Below are 21,254 nucleotides of genomic sequence, written 5' to 3'. Positions count from 1 at the left end.
CTTATTTCCAAATAGAATTATATTTATTTCACCTAAATGTAGTGACAACTTGTTCCTTTTGAACCATGATTGCATTTTCTTCATTTCTAAAGTGATTGTATCAATAAATCTATTAAAGTTACTGTCAGAAAAAAAAATATTTGTATCATCTGCAAATAAGACCAGCTCTGAGCATTTTTAGGACATTACACAGATCATTAATATAAAAAATGAAAAACTTTGGACCCAAAACTGATCCCTGCGGAACACCATATGGAATATGAAGACATGAAGAGCAACTGTTATTTGACTTCACAAACTGAGCCTGTTTGTCAAATAAGTTTACACCCACTTGTAAGCAACTTCTCTGATTCCATACCGTTCTAATTTGTTTAATAGATAGAATGTTATTAATAATAGTGTCAAATGCTTTTTTTAAATCGATGAATACTCCTATTTCTAATTTTTTTTTGGTCTAAAGAATTTGTAATTTCCTCAATTGTGTCAATTAATGCTAGTGAAGGTGATCTTTTAGCTCGAAATCCATGCTGGCATTCAGAAAGTAATTTGCGTTTTTCTATGAAGTTGTCCAATCGATGATTGAACAGTTTTATCAATATTTTTGAAAATATAGGCAGTATTGAAACAGGTCTATAATTTGCCATTTTCTTTTTCATGGGGAATGTACCAGTTTGTAATGATACATTGAATATTTAAGTTAGTGGTAATGAAACTTCATGTTTCACACTTTTTTATTAATGTCATATCCAACCATTGATAGACAGTGGAGATTTTGTTTTTACATTTCTGCACAACACTTATGATCTCTAGTTCGACTGGTTTTACCAACATTGTATGTGGATTTGTTTTTATAAGAGGATCCTCCCTCTCATCAGTAATTTTAGAAACAGGTATTTTGTTTGCAAGCTTTGTTCCTATGTTAGCAAAAAAAAAAACATTAAATATATGGGCAGCAGCATTCATGTCATGCATCTCTACATCATTTTCTATGAAAAACTTTGGGTAATGAATTTGTTGGGCTTCCTTTTTAATGATACTATTCAGAATGTTCCATACTTTTATTTTTTTCTAACTATCTATCTAACTATATACATAAACGGCAACAATGTATTTTGTAAACAAATATAAAATGTCATTCTTTCCAAATATAACTGTTAATAAGGAAATAATACAACATGTTAGTGAATATTGTTACCAGGGAGTCATTTTAGATCCAACACTTGGCTTTAAAAAACATATCAAACTGATAGACTTAGACTTAGACTTCCTTTTTATTGTCATTCAAATTTGAACTTTACAGCACAGATAAGAACGAAATTTCGTTACATGGCAGTGCAGGATAAAAAAGCAATAAGGTGCATATATAAATAAATAAATATATATAAATAATATATAAAATAAATACATACATATAAATATATATAGATAAATAAATAGATTGCTGTACAGATAAATATATTGCACTTTTTCACATGCGTCCATGTTTATGGATGTATATTATATTGTCTTTTTTATGTGCCAGAGTCTCAAGTACAACATAAAAATGTTCAAATGTATCAGGAATTTGTTGACACTGGAGGAAGCTCAAACTTATTTTATTGCAAAGATTATGTCGTTGTTATTATTGTATAACATGCTGGTCCCAGACAGGCAAAATGACACTGAGGCCAGTGGAATCCTTGCACAAACAATCGCTCAAAATCCTTGACCAAAAACCGCAACACCACCATCAATGTTTAGTTCTCAAAAATATACTGTAGATTGTTAAATTTTGTTAACATTCAAAGATTAGCATCAATACGAATGGCCCATCGAATCCTAAATAACACTGCACCACTTAAGAACTTTGTCCAGTTTACATCTGCTGTGACAGCTAGAAACACACGAGCCTCCACCAGGGGGCAGTGTAGTGTACCGAGATGTAAAACCTCTTCTGCACAATCAGCCTTTTCACATAAAGCGATAAAGGAATGGAACGACCTCACAACAAACTTGAAAAGTCTAAGAGATTACTCTTCATTCACAATTGAAGTTAAAAAGTGGCTTTGGAGCAATCAAAGCTGCTCACACGGTCACTGAGGTGGGCACTATGTTCGACATGTCAATTTAATGTGTATTATATTCATGCATGAGAACATTTTGTTGTAAGCTGTGAGGTGTGTGTGTTAAAATCATGGTTGTTTTTACAAATGATGACAAACGTGAACAAGAGCATGTATTGTCTATGTGTGATAATGTACAAACCCCGTTTCCATATGAGTTGGGAAATTGTGTAGATGTAAATATAAATGGAATACAATGATTTGCAAATCATTTTCAACCCATATTCAGTTGAATATGCTACAAAGACAAAGATTTTGGATGTTCAAACTCATAAACTTTTTTTTTGCAAATATAATTAACATAGAATTTCATGGCTGCAACACGTGCCAAAGTAGTTGGGAAAGGGCCTGTTCACCACTGTGTTACATGGCCTTTCCTTTTAACAACTCTCAGTAAACGTTTGGGAACTGAGGAGACACATTTTTTAAGCTTCTCAGGTGGAATTCTTTCCCATTCTTGCTTGATGTACAGCTTGAGTTGTTCAACAGTTGTGGTATTTTAGGCTTCATAATGTGCCACACATTTTCAATGGGAGACAGGTCTGGACTACAGGCAGGCCAGTCTAGTACACGCAGTCTTTTACTATGAAGCCACGTTGATGTAACACGTGGCTTGGCATTGTCTTGCTGAAATAAGCAGGGGCGTCCATGGTAACGTTGCTTGAATGGCAACATATATTGCTCCAAAACCTGAATGTACCTTTCAGCATTAATGGCGCCTTCACAGATGTGTAAGTTACCCATGTCTTGGGCACTAATGCACCACCATACCATCACAGATGCTGGCTTTTCAACTTTGCGCCTATAACAATCCGGATGGTTCTTTTCCTCTTTGGTCCGGAGAACACGACGTCCACAGTTTCCAAAAACAATTTGAAATGTGGACTCGTCAGACCACAGACCACTTTTCCACTTTGTATCAGTCCATCTTAGATGAGCTCAGGTCCAGCGAAGCCGACTGCGTTTCTGGGTGTTGTTGATAAACGGTTTTCGCCTTGCATAGGAGAGTTTTAACTTGCACGTACAGATGTAGCGACCAATTGTAGTTACTGACAGTGGGTTTCTGAAGTGTTCCTGAGCCCATGTGGTGATATCCTTTACACACGGATGTTGCTTGTTGATGCAGTACAGCCTGAGGGATCGAAGGTCACAGGTTTAGCTGCTTACGTGCAGTGATTTATCCAGATTCTCTGAACCCTTAGATGATATTACGGACCGTAGATTGTGAAATCCATAAATTCTTTGCAATAGCTGGTTGAGAAAGGTTTTTCTTAAACTGTTTGACAATTTGCTCACGCATTTGTGGACAAAGTGGTGACCCTCGCCCCATCCTTGTTTGTGAATGACTGAGCATTTCATGGAATCTACTTTTATACCCAATCATGGCACCCACCTGTTCCCAATTTACCTGTTCACCTGTGGGATGTTCCAAATAAGTGTTTGATGAGCATTCCTCAACTTTATCAGTATTTATTGCCACCTTTTCCAACTTCTTTGTCATGTGTTGCTGGCATCAAATTCTAAAGTTAATGATTATTTGCACAAAAAAAAAATGTTTATCAGTTTGAACATCAAATATGTTGTCTTTGTAGCATATTCAACTGAATATGTGTTGAAAATGATTTGCAAATCATTGTATTCCGTTTATATTTACATCTAACACAATTTCCCAACTCATATGGAAACGGGGTTTGTAAATGAGGTGTGGTTGTATTATATATAGTATAATGAGTATGTGTCAATGACAGGCCATTTTATGACTTTTCTATAATTTTATTGTTATAATTTTATTGAATGTTTTTTGTATCTCTTTAATTTAGGTAGCTAGGGACTGCAGAAGGAAATGAGCTATTGAGCTATAATCTGGTGCAGAACATATCTGTCTTTGAGCTTAATGTTTCTGTGCATTGTCCCTTCAAGTAAAGACTAAACAAAAACAAATATTTAGAAGTCATTAAACTAGCAACTTATTTTTTTGGTTTGAGAAAGTGCAAAGTAAACATAGCTTTCTTTAAACACAAGGTCAGTTTAACAAGCATATTCTACTACACAGCAGCAGCAGAACCGATGTTATGACAGCAGTAGATCAAACTGCTTAGCCAGCGTTATTATCACTGATGCGTTCAGTTTAAACAACATTTTACAGCACAGGCAGAGGTAGATAAAGCTACTGACTGCTCATGATACCGAAATGTGAAAACAAAAAAACAACAACATCAGAATTGCCTACAGCCACAGCTGTTCATGGCTAATTATGGACCCTGGTGGTTATTTGCTTTTATACAACACACCTGGCAACTACAGAAGACCATCGTTCATTAAATAGAGGCCATAACTGGTACATTCCTGGTGGTTTGGGACTTGTTTGTGCTTTCCATACATCTATTGTACTGCATAACGGTTTCATGTCGCCGATAAATCAAAAAGGGTGACTCAGTTCATCCTTACTTGCATGCTGTTATTTTTTTTTCTTAAAAAAAAAAAATCACGGGTTTGACATCTCCGGGCGGTAACATTTAACTGAAACATCAATTTAGGGATTGGAGTGAGAAAGCGAGCCTCGTTGTCGTATGTCGGGGTGGAGTTGGAATGATAATCATAGGAAAGATAATTATTAATTATTAAATACTACACGGTCTAGCTCCGTCCTATCTTGTCGATTGTATTGTACCATATGTCCCGGCAAGAAATCTGCGTTCAAAGAACTCCGGCTTATTAGTGATTCCCAGAGCCCAAAAAAAGTCTGCGGGCTATAGAGCGTTTTCTATTGGGGCTCCAGTACTATGGAATGCCCTCCCGGTAACAATTAGAGATGCTACCTCAGTAGAAGCATTTAAGTCCCATCTTAAAACTCATTTGTATACTCTAGCCTTTAAATAGCCCCCCTGTTGGACCAGTTGATCTGCCGTTTCTTTTCTTTTCTCCTCTGCTCCCCTTTTCCTTGAGGGGGGGGGGCACAGGTCCGGTGGCCATGGATGAAGTGCTGGCTGTCCAGAGTCGGGACCCGGGGTGGACCGCTCGCCTGTGCATCGGCTGGGAACATCTCTACGCTGCTGACCCGTCTCCGCTCGGGATGGTGTCCTGCTGGCCCCACTATGGACTGGACTCTTACTATTATGTTGGATCCACTATGGACTGGACTCTCACAATATTATGTCAGACCCACTCGACATCCATTGCTTTCGGTCTCCCCTAGAGGGGGGGGGTTACCCACATATGCGGTCCTCTCCAAGGTTTCTCATAGTCATTCACATCGACGTCCCACTGGGGTGAGTTTTTCCTTGCCCGTATGTGGGCTTTGTACCGAGGATGTCGTTGTGGCTTGTGCAGCCCTTTGAGACACTTGTGATTTAGGGCTATATAAATAAAGATTGATTGATTGATTGATTGATTATTTTTCTTTAAGCCAACACTGGATGTGCATGATGGAGTACTCCTAATCAACTTTTGACCTCAGCTGGAGACACTTTAGAAAAATATTGTTCTGGGCCCATTAAAATAGACAATTATACATCGTTTCTTCAGATAAAATTGTTCTCGGTTGGTAGAGCGGCCGTGCCAGCAACTTCAGGGTTTCAGGTTCAAGGGCAAGACACTTCACCCACCTGATCCCAGTGCCTGCTTAAATATGAGCTAATGGGTTTCACTATGTAAAGGGCTTTGAGTAGTTTTTAGAGAAAAGTGCTATATAAATAAATTTCACTTCACTTCACTTTTAATATTGCGGTTTGAAAATGAAAAGCGTCGACTCAACTTTACTTTTTAAAATCACAATAATCTTCACGACCTTACAGCTGTGTTAAGTGCTAGCTGGTAGTCTCAGGGACGTACACAGTATGTCGTAACATGAAGACGCCAACTCAAACATATCGTAATATGAATGGCACAGAACAGCTCCATTTCAAAAAGAGAGATAAAACCAAAGTAATTAAAAGAAGAAAAAATTATAAATACCATGACGTCGGACAAGTAGAAATGCACAAAGCTATGTTTGTTTACAGTGGGAGTCATTGCTTTTTCAGCACCTGCAGTGAGCGAACTCATCCAAAAGATGGCACAATAGCACAAACAATAAGACACATTTCTTATGGCTGTATATGGTACACATGTCAAATAAATATATATATATTCGGATTTAAGTGATGATGCATAAAAAAATCACGTTATAATTGGATAATTTTCTTCCAGGGTCCATGTACACGGTAACATTCGAATCCGAATTACGGTCATCCAACAATCCTGTGGAGGTTGCCCTCCCGTGGGTCCTCCAGACCACCAAGCATTGCCATGAGAGCCCGTTTCAGGGTTACAATACAGTTTTATTTTGAAATAATGTCCTCAGGTTGCTTTCCAGCGCCAACAACCTCTCTCCTCCCGGCTGCTGCTTATACAGGGCGACAGGTGATTAGATGACAAGGGCCACCTGGGCCATCTCCGCACCTGTCGCTGACTTTGGGGTCGGTCCTGGCACACTACGTTCCGCCGCAGGCCCGCAGGCCACGCCCCCCTCCACATAACTCCACCGCCAGACACAGGCCGGGAAGCCGTCCGGCCGCGCCTCCACCGGCACCACAGGGTATTCTCTCACATCCCCATGAACACATCTAATTTCCACCCGTGCTGCCTGCCTCAAAGCCCAGGGTCGAACCAGGTTCTGGTGGATCATGGACTGCTCGCAGCCCGAATCCACCATCACCTGGTATGTACGTCTCACCCGGGCCGGGGGAGGGCGCCGGAGGGCCGGCCGCCCGGATCACCTGCCTCACCTCGACCCGCGGAGGTCCCTGACGCAGGTGACCGGGTCGCCCACGCCTCCAGCACGCCTGCCCAGGCGTTTGAGGGGCCGTCTGCGCGGGAAGTACTGTATTTGCAGCAGCCGGGACTCGCGAGGACGCACACACCCCCAAGTTCGCCGCGGCGCCGCCTCTTCCCTCCGCACGCTCGCTCTGCGCGGTACCAGTATTGGGCGCGTGGGGTTCTGTTAAGAGAAAGCCGAGGGAGAGTCACGTGCACAGCGCTGGCGGACCGTTTCCATCTGCTGGAACACCTCACCAGGGGAGGCGTCCAGGAGGCATCCGTAGTAGATGCTGGAGCCATCTCAGCTGGCTCCTCTCGACATAAAGAAGCAGCGGCTCTACTCTGAATCCCTGCCGGATGACCGAGCTCCTCACCCCATTCCTGATAGTGATCTCAAACTTCCTGCGAGGGAAACTAATTTCTGCCGCTTGTATTCATGACCTTGTCCTTTTGGTCATTACCCAAAGCTTGTGACCATAGGTGAGGGTAGGAATGTAGACTGATTGGTAAATCGAGAGCTTCGCCTTTTGGCCTAGCTCCTTCTTCACCACAACAGACCGGGGCAGTGACTGCATCATCACTGCCGACGCTGCACTAATCCATTCTTCCCTTACTAGTGAACAAGACCCCGAGATACTTGAAGTACTCCACTTGAGGCAGAACTTGGCTCCTGACCCGAGGGATGCAGTCCACCCTTTTTCAGTGAGAACCATGGCCTCAGATTTGGAGGTGCTACTCCTCATCCTGGCAGATTTACATTCGGCTGTAAACCGCCCCAGTGAACACTGAAGGTCCCTGCCCGATGAAGCCAACACGACCACATCATCTGCAAAAAGCAGAGCTGCGATCCTCGGGCCACCAAACTGCGCCTAGAAATGGTGTTGTGGAGGGGGGCGTGGTCGGCGCTCCTCCTGCGGGAAGGGAGTGTGTATGGCCCGGCTTCGAAGCCCAGCTGACAGGTGAGTAGATGGCCCAGCTGGGGATGGTTATCTAATCACCTGTCTCCTTTATCAGCAGCGTCCAAGGCCATGAGGGGGAGCGCTGAGGAGAGAAGGAAAAAAAACCACACAAGCGAGAAGGAGGCCGCTGTCGACACAGCCCTGAACGATAAAAACATAAAAATAAAGACTGACTAAAACCTGTACTTCAGGTTCACAAAGATTCTGTCGGTCCCAGGGGAACCCACTACGGAAGAGACTTTCCCAACTGGCTCCCAATTACCTGAGAACCGGAGATGTCGGCACCGAATCCATTGACGGCACTAAGGCAAGTGCTTGCGGACGTGGCAGCAGCAAGCCAACATCAGCTGGAGGCGGTCTGCCAACAGGTGGCCCAGCAGAGCCAAATTCTGCAGGCGCTAGCGGGCCGGGTCGAAGCGGCATTGCCAAAATCAGCGGCCGTCTCCGTGCAGCGCATGGCGGAGACCGAGGACCCCCAAGCCTTCTTGGACATCTTTGAGACCACAGCAGCGGCGTGCGGATGGCCGGAGGAGTGGGGGTTACGACTGCTGCCGCTGCTGGCGGGGGAGGCACAGCGGGCGTCGCTTAGCCTGCCAGCAACATCCCGCATGCGCTTCCTGGACCTGAGGAAGGCGATGCTGGACCGGACCGGCTGCACCGCCGAGGACCACCGACGCCGGTTCCGGGCACTGCACCTGGGGCCGGAGGACCGTCCGTTCGTGCTCGGGCAGCAGCTACGGGACGCGGCGACGCACTGGCTGCAGCCGCGGGACAGCGACAGCCGGGTGGTGGAACTGGTCGTCCTTGAACAGTTCCTGGAGGCCATCCCGGCGCGGACATCAACCTGGGTCCGGTACCACCGTCCATGTGACCTGGCAGCAGCAGTGACACTGGCTGAAGACCACCTGGCGGTGCATCGCGAGGCGCGGAGGGAGGAGAGGACCGTGGAGGCGCTGCGCAGACCGCGCGCGCAGCGAGAGGAGGCTTCGCCGGCGCTCCGGCCCCGGAGAAATAACCCTTTTCTTTCTGTCCCACAGGCTGCGGTCACTGCTGATACGGGGCTTCCCCCCGCAGACGGCCCCTCGAACACCTGGGCAGGCGTGCTGGAGGTGTGGGCCGCCCGGTCACGTGCGGCGGTTGTGCCCGCTCATGGAGGTGGGACAGGTGATCCGGGTTGTCGGCCCTCCGGCGCCCTCCCCCGGCCTAGGAGAGACGTACTGTCGGTAAGGGTAAAAGGGAGTATACCCAGCTGTTGGTGCCGAAACGCCGTCGGGAAATGGTTTTCCAGGCGGCGCACTTTAACCCCATGGCTGGCCACATTGGGTATGATAAGACACTCAACTGGGTAATGGTCCGGTTCTATTGGCTGGGCATCCAGGCAGACGTGCGCCGCTGGTTCATGGCCTGCCCGGACTGCCAGCTAGTCAATCTTGCGGCCACTCCCAGGGCGCCCTTGCGCCCATTACCACTCATGGAGGTGCCGGCTGAAAGGATTGGCATGGACCTCATCGGACCATTCCACCCAAGCACCCGGGGATATCGTTTTGTGTTAGTTCTGGTGGATTACGCAACTCGATATCCCGACGCACTACTGCTGCGGTCCATCTCTGCAAAGAGTGTGGCGCAAGCACTGTTCCAGGTCATCTCCCGAGTCGGAATCCCGAAAAGAGATTCTGACTGACCAGGGCACGTCCTTTATGTCACTATTTATTTATTTATTTATGGACTATTGGGAATTAAGACTATTCAGACCAGCGTCTACCACCCGCAGACCGACGGGCTGGTGGAGCGGCTGAATAAGACGCTGAAATCCATGATCTGTAAGTTTTTGCACGAAGACAAACCTAATTGGGATAAATGGTTGGATCCCCTGCTGTTTGCAGTGCCGGAGGTACCCCAGGCCTTCACGGGGTTTTCCCCTTTGAATTGTTGTTCGGCAGGAAGCCACGCGGGGTTTTGGACATAGTTAATGAAAGCTGGGAGGGAGGTCCAAGCCCCAGCAAAAACGAAATACAATACGTAATGGACCTCAGAGCAAAACTCCACACGTTGGGTCACCTATCACGTGAGAATTTGCTCCGGGCCCAGGAACGTCAGCAGCGCCTGTATGACAGGGGGTCGCACCTAAGAAAATTTTCACCGGGAGAAAAAGTGCTTGTATTACTCCCGAGGTCCAGCTCTAAATTACTCGCCAAGTGGCAAGGACCCCTTGTGGTCACACGACGAGTGAATGATGTGGATTACAAGGTCCGGCGTTCGGACCAGGGCGGAGACACCCAAATTTACCATCTCAACCTCCTGAAAGCATGGAAGGAGGCGGAGCCTGTTTCCATGGTGACGGTGGTCGAGGAGGGAGAGGACTTCGGGTCAGATGTTCCGCCCTCCGCCAAGCCCTCCCTCCTCCTCTGTGATAATCAGCTTACATTAGCACAGAAAGCCGATGTTGCCAAGCTAAAGCAGTGCTTTTCTGATGTGTTCTCTCCCCGGCCATGCCGCACGATCCTCATCCAACATCACATTGAGACCAGGTGTGATGGTGCGGTCTCGGCCCTACAGGCTGCCTGAACACAAACGCAAAGTGGTTCGGGAAGAATAAAAATCTATGCTGGAGTTAGGGGTAATAGAAGATTCCCACAGTGCGTGGCGCAGTCCCATCTTTCTGGTAGGGAAGAAGGATGGGTGTGTGCGGTTCTGTGTGGATCACGTTTTGACACCTACCCAATGCCCCGGGTCAACGAGCTCCTGGATCGGCGAGGCACTGCTCCTTTTTTCACGACACTGGATTTGACTAAGGCCTCTGGCGACAAGGGAATCTGCCAGTAGCCAAGGAAAAAACGGCATTCTCCACTCCGGAAGTATTGTACCAATTTGTGACACTTCCGTTCGGCTTGTTCGGTGCGCCCGCCACATTCCAGCGCCTCATTGACCGGGTGCTGCGCCCCCACGCTGCATACGTGGCCGCCTATCTGGATGACAGAAGTCCAATAACAGAACACCACTGTGATTCAGATCGAGGAGGTCGTTCCTCCCAATCACGCCCCTGCAATTTTTGCTGTTGCTGCTAACGTGGGCGTTGAAGTCACTCAGTAGAACGACGGCGAATGCCCTGCAGTACTACCTCCAGGGTCCCCAAGAAGGTTGGGTACTCCGGAATGCCATTTAGCGCATACGCGCAAACCACAGTCAGAGCCCGTCCCCCGACCCGCAGGCGCAGGGAAAAATGTGTTAATAATGAAATTGTGATATTTCAGACATTTCATATAGCTACAAAAAATGTTCTGTGCTACAGAAAAAAAATAGTTTGCTACTAAATCTTTAAATTTAGTATCACCGGTGCTACTAGAGAAAAAGCTAAGCATACAGCCCTGTATACAGTATTAACAATATACAATATTGTGATAATAATACAGTACCAATGATTGTCACACACACACTAAGTGTGGTGAAATGTGTCCTCTGCATTTGACCCATCCCCTTGTTCACCCCCTGGGAGGTGAGGGGAGCAGTGAGCAGCAGCGGTGGCCGCGCCCGGGAATCATTTTGGTGATTTAACCCCCTATTCCAACCCTTGATGCTGAGTGCCAAGCAGGGAGGTAATGAGTCCCATTTTTAAAGTCTTTGGTATCGTAATAATAATATAAACTATATTAACAACATACAAAATCACATTGATAATATACAATCTAATAATTATAGATGTAAAACTAATTGCTTTGTAATCCAAAAATGTTAAATGGTGCGGTGCCCACAGATTCCAACCTCCACGAATTATGTACTGTATTTAGTTCTGTTTTCTGTCTGGTTTTTGTCTGGTTCTAAAATGGCCTTTATTGTGAGTGCTGCTCCAAAGTATTATCAGCTTTCATGCCCATAGCTTTTCCCATCTGGACATTTCAACTTTATGTATTATATATTTGGATCGTAAGTTTTGATTGATTGATTGAAACTTTTATTAGTAGATTGCACAGTACAGTACATATTCCGTACAATTGACCACTAAATGGTAACACCCGAATAATCTTTTCAACTTGTTTAAGTTGGCCACGTTAATCAATTCATGGTTTACTCCAGTATATTGGAGTAAACCTTTTTTTGAGCAGCATTCCACTATTGGCCTGTCATTAAGCAACTTCTCTGAGTTACAATGTTTTTTATTCCACTTCTTGACTTTCCAATTCAATATCTTTTAGAGTGGAGTTACATCAATTCAATTGTACAGTCTTCAAATTGATTTAAATTGAAATTGCCAGGTTCTACCAAGCCTGCTTGGTAGAACACCAGTGTAGGATCGGCTCTGATTAGCCGAGCAGAGCAGACAGAATTTAAAGACAAAACTGAATATGCCCTGATAAAAACAAACATGTTATTGGCCTTCTATACAAAGCCAAGAAAAAGTTTTCCAACAGAGGCAACAGGAAGTAGGGCGAGGAGGGCATTCAATGTCGGCGACGCACTAATTAACTAAATAAACCAGTATCAAACCGTTCGATTTTTCGTGTACGTGGCATTTTTGCCCCACCACAGAGCCACTGGGACACCCCGGGTTTCTGTTAATGTTTTTAAGCCATGAACACCATTTTTGCTTTGATGCCGTGACTAAACGCTGCAGTCACACAACCACTTCCAGCCCAGCTGACTGCAAACACTTTTGACCTCAAATGTCACTTCGGTATTCCAAAACAAAAAAGACACTTGCATGCATATAAATGATAAATGATAAATGGGTTATACTTGTATCGTGCTTTTCTACCTTCAAGGTACTCAAAGCGCTTTGACAGTATTACCACATTCACCCATTCACACACACATTCACACACTGATATGACACTTACACATTTAAAAAAATAAAATAAACATTTATTATTCTGCAGAGGACACATTCAGTTCTTGAAGCAACTTAAAGATAGACAAGAACAAATAAACTGTATCAAAAAAGGACTACAAGAGGTCCTCAGTTCACAAAGTTCTGTTTCTACAACATGTTGCAAGTCCATTTTTAGTGTAAGTCAACTTGTTAGAATTAACTTGTGATTCTATGATTTTATTATCAATGTTTGAAGTGTTTTTTGCACCTAAACTTAAAAAAAGCACATGATTTTTTTTAAAATTGGAAAACAAATACTTTATTGATGTTTTACTTGTTTTATACGACACCGGCTTTAAGGTAGATACTATATGGAAGTAAAAGCACATACTTAAAACGCATTGTCAAATCACTGGACTGTTTTGAATAATTATAGAAAGAAACTCTCATGACAAATAACATCATGTCCTATGTTGTTTTTTGTCATTATTCTTCCCTGTTAGTGTTTAGTTCTTGTCTAGCACTCCTCTTTTGGTATTTTCTTCCTATGTATGTCATCCTGCTGTGACGTGACCACTTATTGAGTGGTCTCCGCACCTGCCTTCGTTTATTGATTAGTATGCCCACCTGCTGTCTACACTAATCATGCCTCCCGTTGCAGTGACGTGCAGTCAGGGGAGGCAGGTGAGGCGGGAAAGATAAAAATTTAAAAAGAAAAAAAATTTATTAAATTGTTATATGTATCCAGTGATTATACTATAAAGTTATTTTCCATTTAACTTCACCAGTTTTAGATTATTTTTATTCAAAATCGCTGAATTTTCACATTTGCCGTTCAAATACTGAGAAGAGACTTGCGTGAGTCACCAGCCAGTTGAGCCTCGCCATGGATTGCGCAATGACTCGGCTAACTGCTTGCCTGCTGTGCAGTGAGACCGTATTGCTATATGAATTATATTATACATTTCCATAGTTTAGTTAGCTGAGGTATATAATGTACAGTGTATTTTGTCAACAACTGTATGTGTGTAACGTATTTCTTGTGCTGAGCAATCATAAAACTGCTGCAAAGACTCATTGAGTGAGGCTCGCAGTAATCCCGCCTCGTGGTGGTAGAGGGCGGTAGTGATCCAAGAGATCATTCTTGCGACTACTCGGCTGCAGAAGAAGTGACAACAAGCAACAACAGATAGCAGCGCTCGTTTATTTTTTCCTCTCGCCTGAACTTTTAACATGGAGGATTACATATCTAAAATAAAACCGTTTTTGTTATGCCCGTTTGATTGTGGACTATTACTGACACCTTCTGGCGGTGGGAAAATGCTGCGCGTCATCAGTTTGGGCACTTCCGGTTTCCGATGTTAGTTCAGTTCATGAGACAATAAGAAGTAGACAAGTTGTGTTACCTCTTACAAGCCTTGGAAAAGATAAGTCTGTAAGTAAACTGTTTAACTTGTTTATGTGGCTCAATATGAAGGTGGAAAGAGGCTAAATTTGATAGTAAGATGTGTATTAAAAAACGATTTTTGTGCACTAATTTAGTGGATGTTTGAAGATCTAAAATGGCTGCCGGTCGTGTATTTCCACCATAGAAATAGTTTCAACACTCAGCAGTGTTTGTTTGATGGTGGTGCTGTGTATTTGTGTGGAGCTGATGTTTACATATTGTGTATTGCATTTCAGTGTGTTGATTGAATCATATAGCTTATACATTGTCATTGTGTGTATTTCAGTTTTAAATGGATTAATCTGCTTTGGAACTTTATTAGAACGTCCTGGATTGGTTGTTAGCTGTCTGCCAAGCTGTATAACCTCAACACATATAGTGAGGGCAGAACAGTTTTCTAAACTGGACTTTCAATCGAAGCAGAAGGTAATAATTAAAGGAAGATCTCCATCGAGACAGAGAGACTTTTAAAACTGAAGAAAGATAAGGAAGACTTCTATAAACAAGTTATCGATGCTTTTGTTCAAAAGGAGCTGCGCATGGACTTCATTTATAAGTAAAGGTAAGACCATAATAAAGTTGTTTTTAATTAAATGTGCTTTTTGGTGTGCTACAGTTTGTATGTGTAAAGTTAAGTTAAAGTACCAATGATTGTCACACACACACTAGGTGTGGTGAAATTTGTCCTCTACATTTGACCCATCCCCTTGATCACACCCTGGGAGGTGAGGGGAGCAGTGGGCAGCAGCGGCGCCGCGCCCGGGAATCATTTTTGGTGATTTGACCCCCAATTCCAACCCTTGATGCTGAGTGCCAAGCAGGGAAGAATGCTGGTATGAGCTTTTAAACATAACCCGTTAACTGCTGCCAATCAAATGGTGAATAAGATACTCTTTAGGGTTCATATGTTTGTAAATCTGACTGTGATGAAGTCAGTGCCTCACCAGCCATCAACCTCACCGCACGTCACTGCCCCTTATATACCCAGCCTCGCCATTTACTCTGTGCGAGGTACATTGCTGGTGACTGTTATGTTTGTTTCACACTATGCTAATGTAGCTTTTCCATGCTCGCCATTTGCTACATTCTTATCTCCTGTTAGTCATTATGCTATGCTAAAATAACCTTAAACTCTATGTACGCTTCCTTGCGACATGACCCTGTTTTTGTAGAATACCCAAAACCAGTGAAGTTGGCACGTTGTGTAAATCGTAAATAAAAATAGAATAAAATTAATTGCAAATCGTTTTCAACCTACCGTATTTTCCGCACTATAAGGCGCACCTAAAAACCACAAATTTTCTCAAAAGCTGACAGTGCGCCTTATAACCCGGTGCGCTTTATATATGGATAAATATTAAGATTCATTTTCATAAAGTTTAGGTCTCGCAACTACGGTAAACAGCCGCCATCTTTTTTCCCCGTAGAAGAAGCGCGCGGTGCATGCTGGGATATGTGACGTTTCATTTCCATTTGTGTGTTTATGTAAAGACCCCAAAATGGCTCCTATTAAGTGTGTTGTCTGTCTAATTATAAATAATGCAGACGAGGCGTGTTAACTGAGTTCTCAACGTTTACTCACAGCGTGCTCATAACCACATTCTAACTGCCAGCATACAACGCTTCTCAGGGCTACCGCGCATGCTCGTAACTATCGTTGCATGCTGGGTAGTGTAGTTGTTATATTTGCTAGCTCATAACAGCACATTAAGAGACACGCTTACGCGCTTAATTCAATACTCGCCGTCATTCCGGGTGGATTGACAAAAGACCTCCAGCCGCTAGATATTGGTGTCAACAGGGCATTCGAAGCTAGACTGCTAACTGCGTGGGAACAGTGGATGACGAAGAAGCGCGCGGTGCATGCTGGGATATGTGACGTTTCATTTCCATTTGTGTGTTTATGTAAAGACCCCAAAATGGCTCCTATTAAGTGTGTTGTCTGTCTAATTATAAATAATGCAGACGAGGCGTGTTAACTGAGTTCTCAACGTTTACTCACAGCGTGCTCATAACCACATTCTAACTCCCAGCATACAACAACGCTTCTCAGGGCTACCGCGCATGCTCGTAACTATCGTTGCATGCTGGGTAGTGTAGTTGTTATATTTGCTAGCTCATAACAGCACATTGAGAGACACGCTTACGCGCTTAATTCAATACTCGCCGTCATTCCGGGTGGATTGACAAAAGACCTCCAGCCGCTAGATATTGGTGTCAACAGGGCATTCGAAGCTAGACTGCTAACTGCGTGGGAACAATGGATGACAGAAGGCGAACACACCTTCACTAAGACGAGGAGGCAGCGCCAGACGACGCCAACATCTGCCAGTGGATCGTAAATTTGCCCAACTTTTCACTTCGGACACCGAAGACGAAGGATTTACGAATGAAGAATAACTTCAGAAAGTGAGCGCTATGTTTATTTTGTGTGTTGTGACATTAACGTTCGAGCAACATTATGTTGCTATTGCTCTGCACTATTTTGAATTTTACTATGTTTGTGATTGCACATTTGCGTACATTTTGGGAGTGAACAGAGTTGTTAGAACGCTGGTTTTTAATATATTATTAAAGTTTGACTGACCTATCTGACTGTTTTTTTGACATTCCCTTTAGCGCAGCGTAGGCGCGGCTTATAGTCCGGGGCGGCTTATTGGTGGACAAAGTTATGAAATATGCCATTCATTGAAGGTGCGGCTAATAATCCGGTGCGCCTTATAGTGCGGAAAATACGGTATATTAAATTGAATAGACTGCAAAGACAAGATATTTAACATTTAAACTGGTAAACTATGGTATTTTTTGCAAATATTATCTCATTTGGAATTTGATGCCTGCAATATGTTTCAAAAAAGCTGACAAGTGGAAAAAACGACTGAAAAAGTTGAGGAATGCTCATCAAACACTTATTTGGAACATCCCACAGGAGAACAGGCTAATTGGAAAAAGGTGGGTGCCATGATTGGGTATGAAGGCAGCGTCCATAAAATGCTCAGTCATTCACAAACAAGGATGGGGCAAGGGTCACCACTTTGTGAACAAATGCGTGAGCAAATTGTCGAACAGTTTAAGAACAACCTTTCTCAACGAGCCACTCCAAGGAATTTAGGGATTTCACCATCTACTGTCCGTAATATCATCACAAGGTTCAGAGAATCTGGAGAAATCACTGCACGTAAGCGGCAAGTTTGAAAACCAACATTGAAAGCCCATGACTTTCGATCCCTCAGGTGGTACTGCATCAAAAACCGAGATCAGTGTGTAAAGGATATCACCACATGGGCTCAGGAACACTTCAGAAAACCACTATGAGAAACTACAGTTTGTCGCTACATCTGTAAGTGCAAGTTAAAACTTCACTATGCAAAGCGAAAGCCATTTATCAACAACATCCAGAAACGCAGCCGGTGTTCGCTGGGCCCGAGCTCATCTAAGATGGACTGATGCAAAGTGGAAAAGTGTTCTGTGGTCTGACGAGTCCACATTTCAAATTGTTTTTGGAAACTGTGGACGTCGTGTCCTCCGAAAAGAACCATCCGGACTTTTATAAGCGCAAAGTTCAAAAGCCAGCATCTGTGATGGTATGGGGGTGTATTAGTGCCCAACGCATGGGTAACTTACACATCTGTGAAGGCACCATTAATGCTGAAAGGTACATACAGGTTTTGGAGCAACATATGTTGCCATCCAAGCAACGTTACCATGGACGCTCCTGCTTATTTCAGCAAGACAATGCCAAGCCACATTTTGCACGTGTTACAAAAGCGTGGCTTCGTAGTAAAAGACTGTAGGTACTAGACTGGACTGCCTGTAGTCCAGACCTGTCTCCCATTGAAAATGTGTGGCGCATCATGAAGCCTAAAATACCACAAGAGAGACCCCGGACTGTTGAACAACTTAAGCTGTACATCAAGCAAGAATGGGAAAGAATTCCACCTGAAATGCTCCAACAATTGGTCTCCTCAGTTCCCAAATGTTTACTGAGTGCTGTTAAAAGGAAAGGCCATGTAACACAGTGGTAAAAAAGCCCCTGTGCCAACTTTTTTGCAATGTGTTGCTGCCATTAAATTCTGAGTTAATGATTATTTGCAAAAAAAAAGGTTCTCAGTCCGAACATTAAACATCTTGTCTTTGCAGTGTTAAGAGCATTTGCGAACTGTTGCGAGCGATCTCCAGAGATATTTTTTGTTGGTAAATGAGAAACAATGAACGATTATCAGCTCATTTCATCATCTCTAACATGTAAATGCGGACTCTTTGCTCGGTCAGCATTGCAAATGAAAATCTGTTCTTTATTGTTTTACCATGGATAAATAAAGCTTCAATAAATACATGTAAAGGAGAAGGTTTATGTACTACATTACCCAGAGGGCTTAGCGCCGTAGACAGGAACCGGAAGTATGTCTGAGTTACGTGGGAGGACAACGATTGTGCTGTTTTAGCAATATATATATATATATATATATATATATATTGTTACACGTTTGCATTACGGATTCGTCTACACAAGAAACAAACAGAAATTTTGAATAGATTGACAAAAATAACGCTGATTAGCCAAAAAATGCGGGTAAGTTGCGGGCATTGGACAAAGTTGCGAGGCCGGTCATATTTTATTTTGCAGGGATTGAGCTGGTGACTTGTCCAGGGTGTACCCCGCCTTCCGCCCGATTGTAGCTGAGATAGGCTCCAGCGACCCCAAAAGGAATAAGCGGTAGAAAATGGATGGATGGATGGATGGTTGAATTTACATGAATTTGCAGTGAGTTCTTCGAGAGACTGATTTGTGCAATTAAGTGCATTAACCACCAGGGGCACTGTTGATTCAGCCATGACTAATTTGCTCGTCAGATGGGAAACTGAGCTACTGTATTTCACAACTTATCTGGACAACATTATTTATCGAACCTGAAAAAAACATTCTCCCAGATCGTTCAAAATAATACTTTACAAACAACAATGCATTGATAAATTGATTGTTATTTGACTATGAAGATATTTTAGTCAAATATCTTCCATCTTCAACTTAAATGCTCTGGAATTATCAACATTTCAGTTCAGTTCAGTTTCAGTTTATTTGGAACATGCATACGATACAATGTAATGCATCACACAATTCCAGTTGTTTCATTACAGCACGTCCGAAAGGGAGTAAGAAGAAGCAGAGCTTATTTAATCCTACCCCTTTTCATACCATAGCAATTTTATCCAATTTCCTTGTTCTCTATAACAGAACAGTGAACAAATAAATAATAGATAGATAGATAGATTGTACTTTATTGATTCCTTCAGGAGAGTTCCCTCAGGAAAAAATTCCAGCAGCAGCGTGCAAAATTGAGATCGAATTTAAAAAGTAAAAATTAAATAATGGGGGTATAAATGGAAACAAAATAGAAAAATATAACAATGAGAATAAAAATAAAAAGCAACAATGAGAATAAAAATATAACAGTAAAATAAGAATATAACAAGAGAAACTAGGCAATAGTGACCATGTTATGAAAAAGTATTGCACTGTTATTGTTTTGCATCCCCTGTCATCCAATTGCCCCCCCCCGCCCCCCCTCACCCCAGAGAGGAGTTGTACAGTCTAATGGCGTGTGGGACAAAGTCTCTTAAAATGAATCATTTTGGTGCTTTGTTTGATTTCTTTGGTGAATCCATTCCATAATTTAACTCCACATACAGATATGCTAAAGGTTTTAAGTGTTTTAAATTAGATTTTCCGCTAAGGTTATATTTCTCCTCTTTTGTTGAGAAGAATTGTTTCTTCATTCTTGGGCAGCAGGTTTGCTTTGCACATCATTTTAGCTGTTTGCAAATGCACCAAATCGTTGAATTTCAATAATAATTTAGGATAGCATATCTGACATTTGATGTAAATATTTCTCGTGTCCAGTAAAACATGCACCACATATTGAGATTCCTCCATGTACTGTGTGTATTCATGTTTTTTTTAAAGTATGCACCTTGGCTGAGGTAATACACTTTCTTTGCCCAAAATTGTACTAATGCGATACGTCTGTACATCAAACTGGAGGCTTGATTTCAAGTCCGCAGTATTCTTGGCCTCACACGGAGGAAATCAGTCCCACTTCCAACCAACCACACACACACACACACACACACACACACACACACACACACACACACACACACACACACACACACACACACACACACTGGAGCCACAACTTTTCAATCAACGTTTAATGTGCTGTGAAAGAAGCGGACCACAGTCGATAGAAGCCACCATCTGTAACGCACTGACTCATACGAAGTCAAAGCTGTTGTTACTGGAAGACGCTTCCTCTAGCCCGCTAAAGTCACGTCCTCACGTGGTCATAAAAAAGGGACAAAGAATGTGTAAACGGGAGTGCGTGCAGACATACCAAGAGTGTAATCAAGAGATAGGAATCCAAGCTCTCGCCCACAGAAACGCATATTCCCTGGTTTGGTTTGTCGCTACTGGGAGAATCCATCACTCGACATTTGAAGACGTGTCAAGGAGGAAAGAATCAAATATGGTTGTGCTCATTCCATGTTTTCTCAAGAGAGGTTAGCAGGAAATGTGTTGTTTGAAATAGACCATTTTCCACCATAATGAGTCTGTATGAACACATTGTTCATGGTCAAGCCCCAGCAATGATTCTCTCCAAAACAAAAACTTTTTCGGCATCATCCACAGTCTCAATGTGAGACAAGAACACATGTCGTACTCTTTTCTGTGATTCTAGGGTGGTATGCCATGATAAAGTACTGCGGCACTAATGAATTAAAAAAGGTACGCACACGGTACTTGCAAGCAGAAACAACACACAGAAGAGGGAGTATGGACGTACTTTGGCTTAAAAACTACAGATAAAGTACGTGGAGCCATTAACACTGAAGCGCCGCTCTGCAAGCAGTGCTTTTTGACGATTTTAAGTACCTCGGTTCCTGGATCATGGATTCCGGTAATGACTTCCATACCAGGAAAGCCCAAGCCTGGAAAGCATGTAATAAAATGGACAGCATACCTGCCCAATTCACTTAAGCTAGACCTATTCAAGTCTACCATCGAACTCGTCCCTGTGTACGGCTCCGAGACCTGGACCCTCAATGCGCGCCTTCACAAACGCCTTGACGGTTGCTATGCCAAC

Source organism: Nerophis lumbriciformis, linkage group LG32 (assembly GCF_033978685.3).
Source record: "Nerophis lumbriciformis linkage group LG32, RoL_Nlum_v2.1, whole genome shotgun sequence".
NCBI classification, from domain to species: Eukaryota; Metazoa; Chordata; class Actinopteri; order Syngnathiformes; family Syngnathidae; genus Nerophis; species Nerophis lumbriciformis.
Note: the sequence above shows the minus strand (reverse complement) of the source record.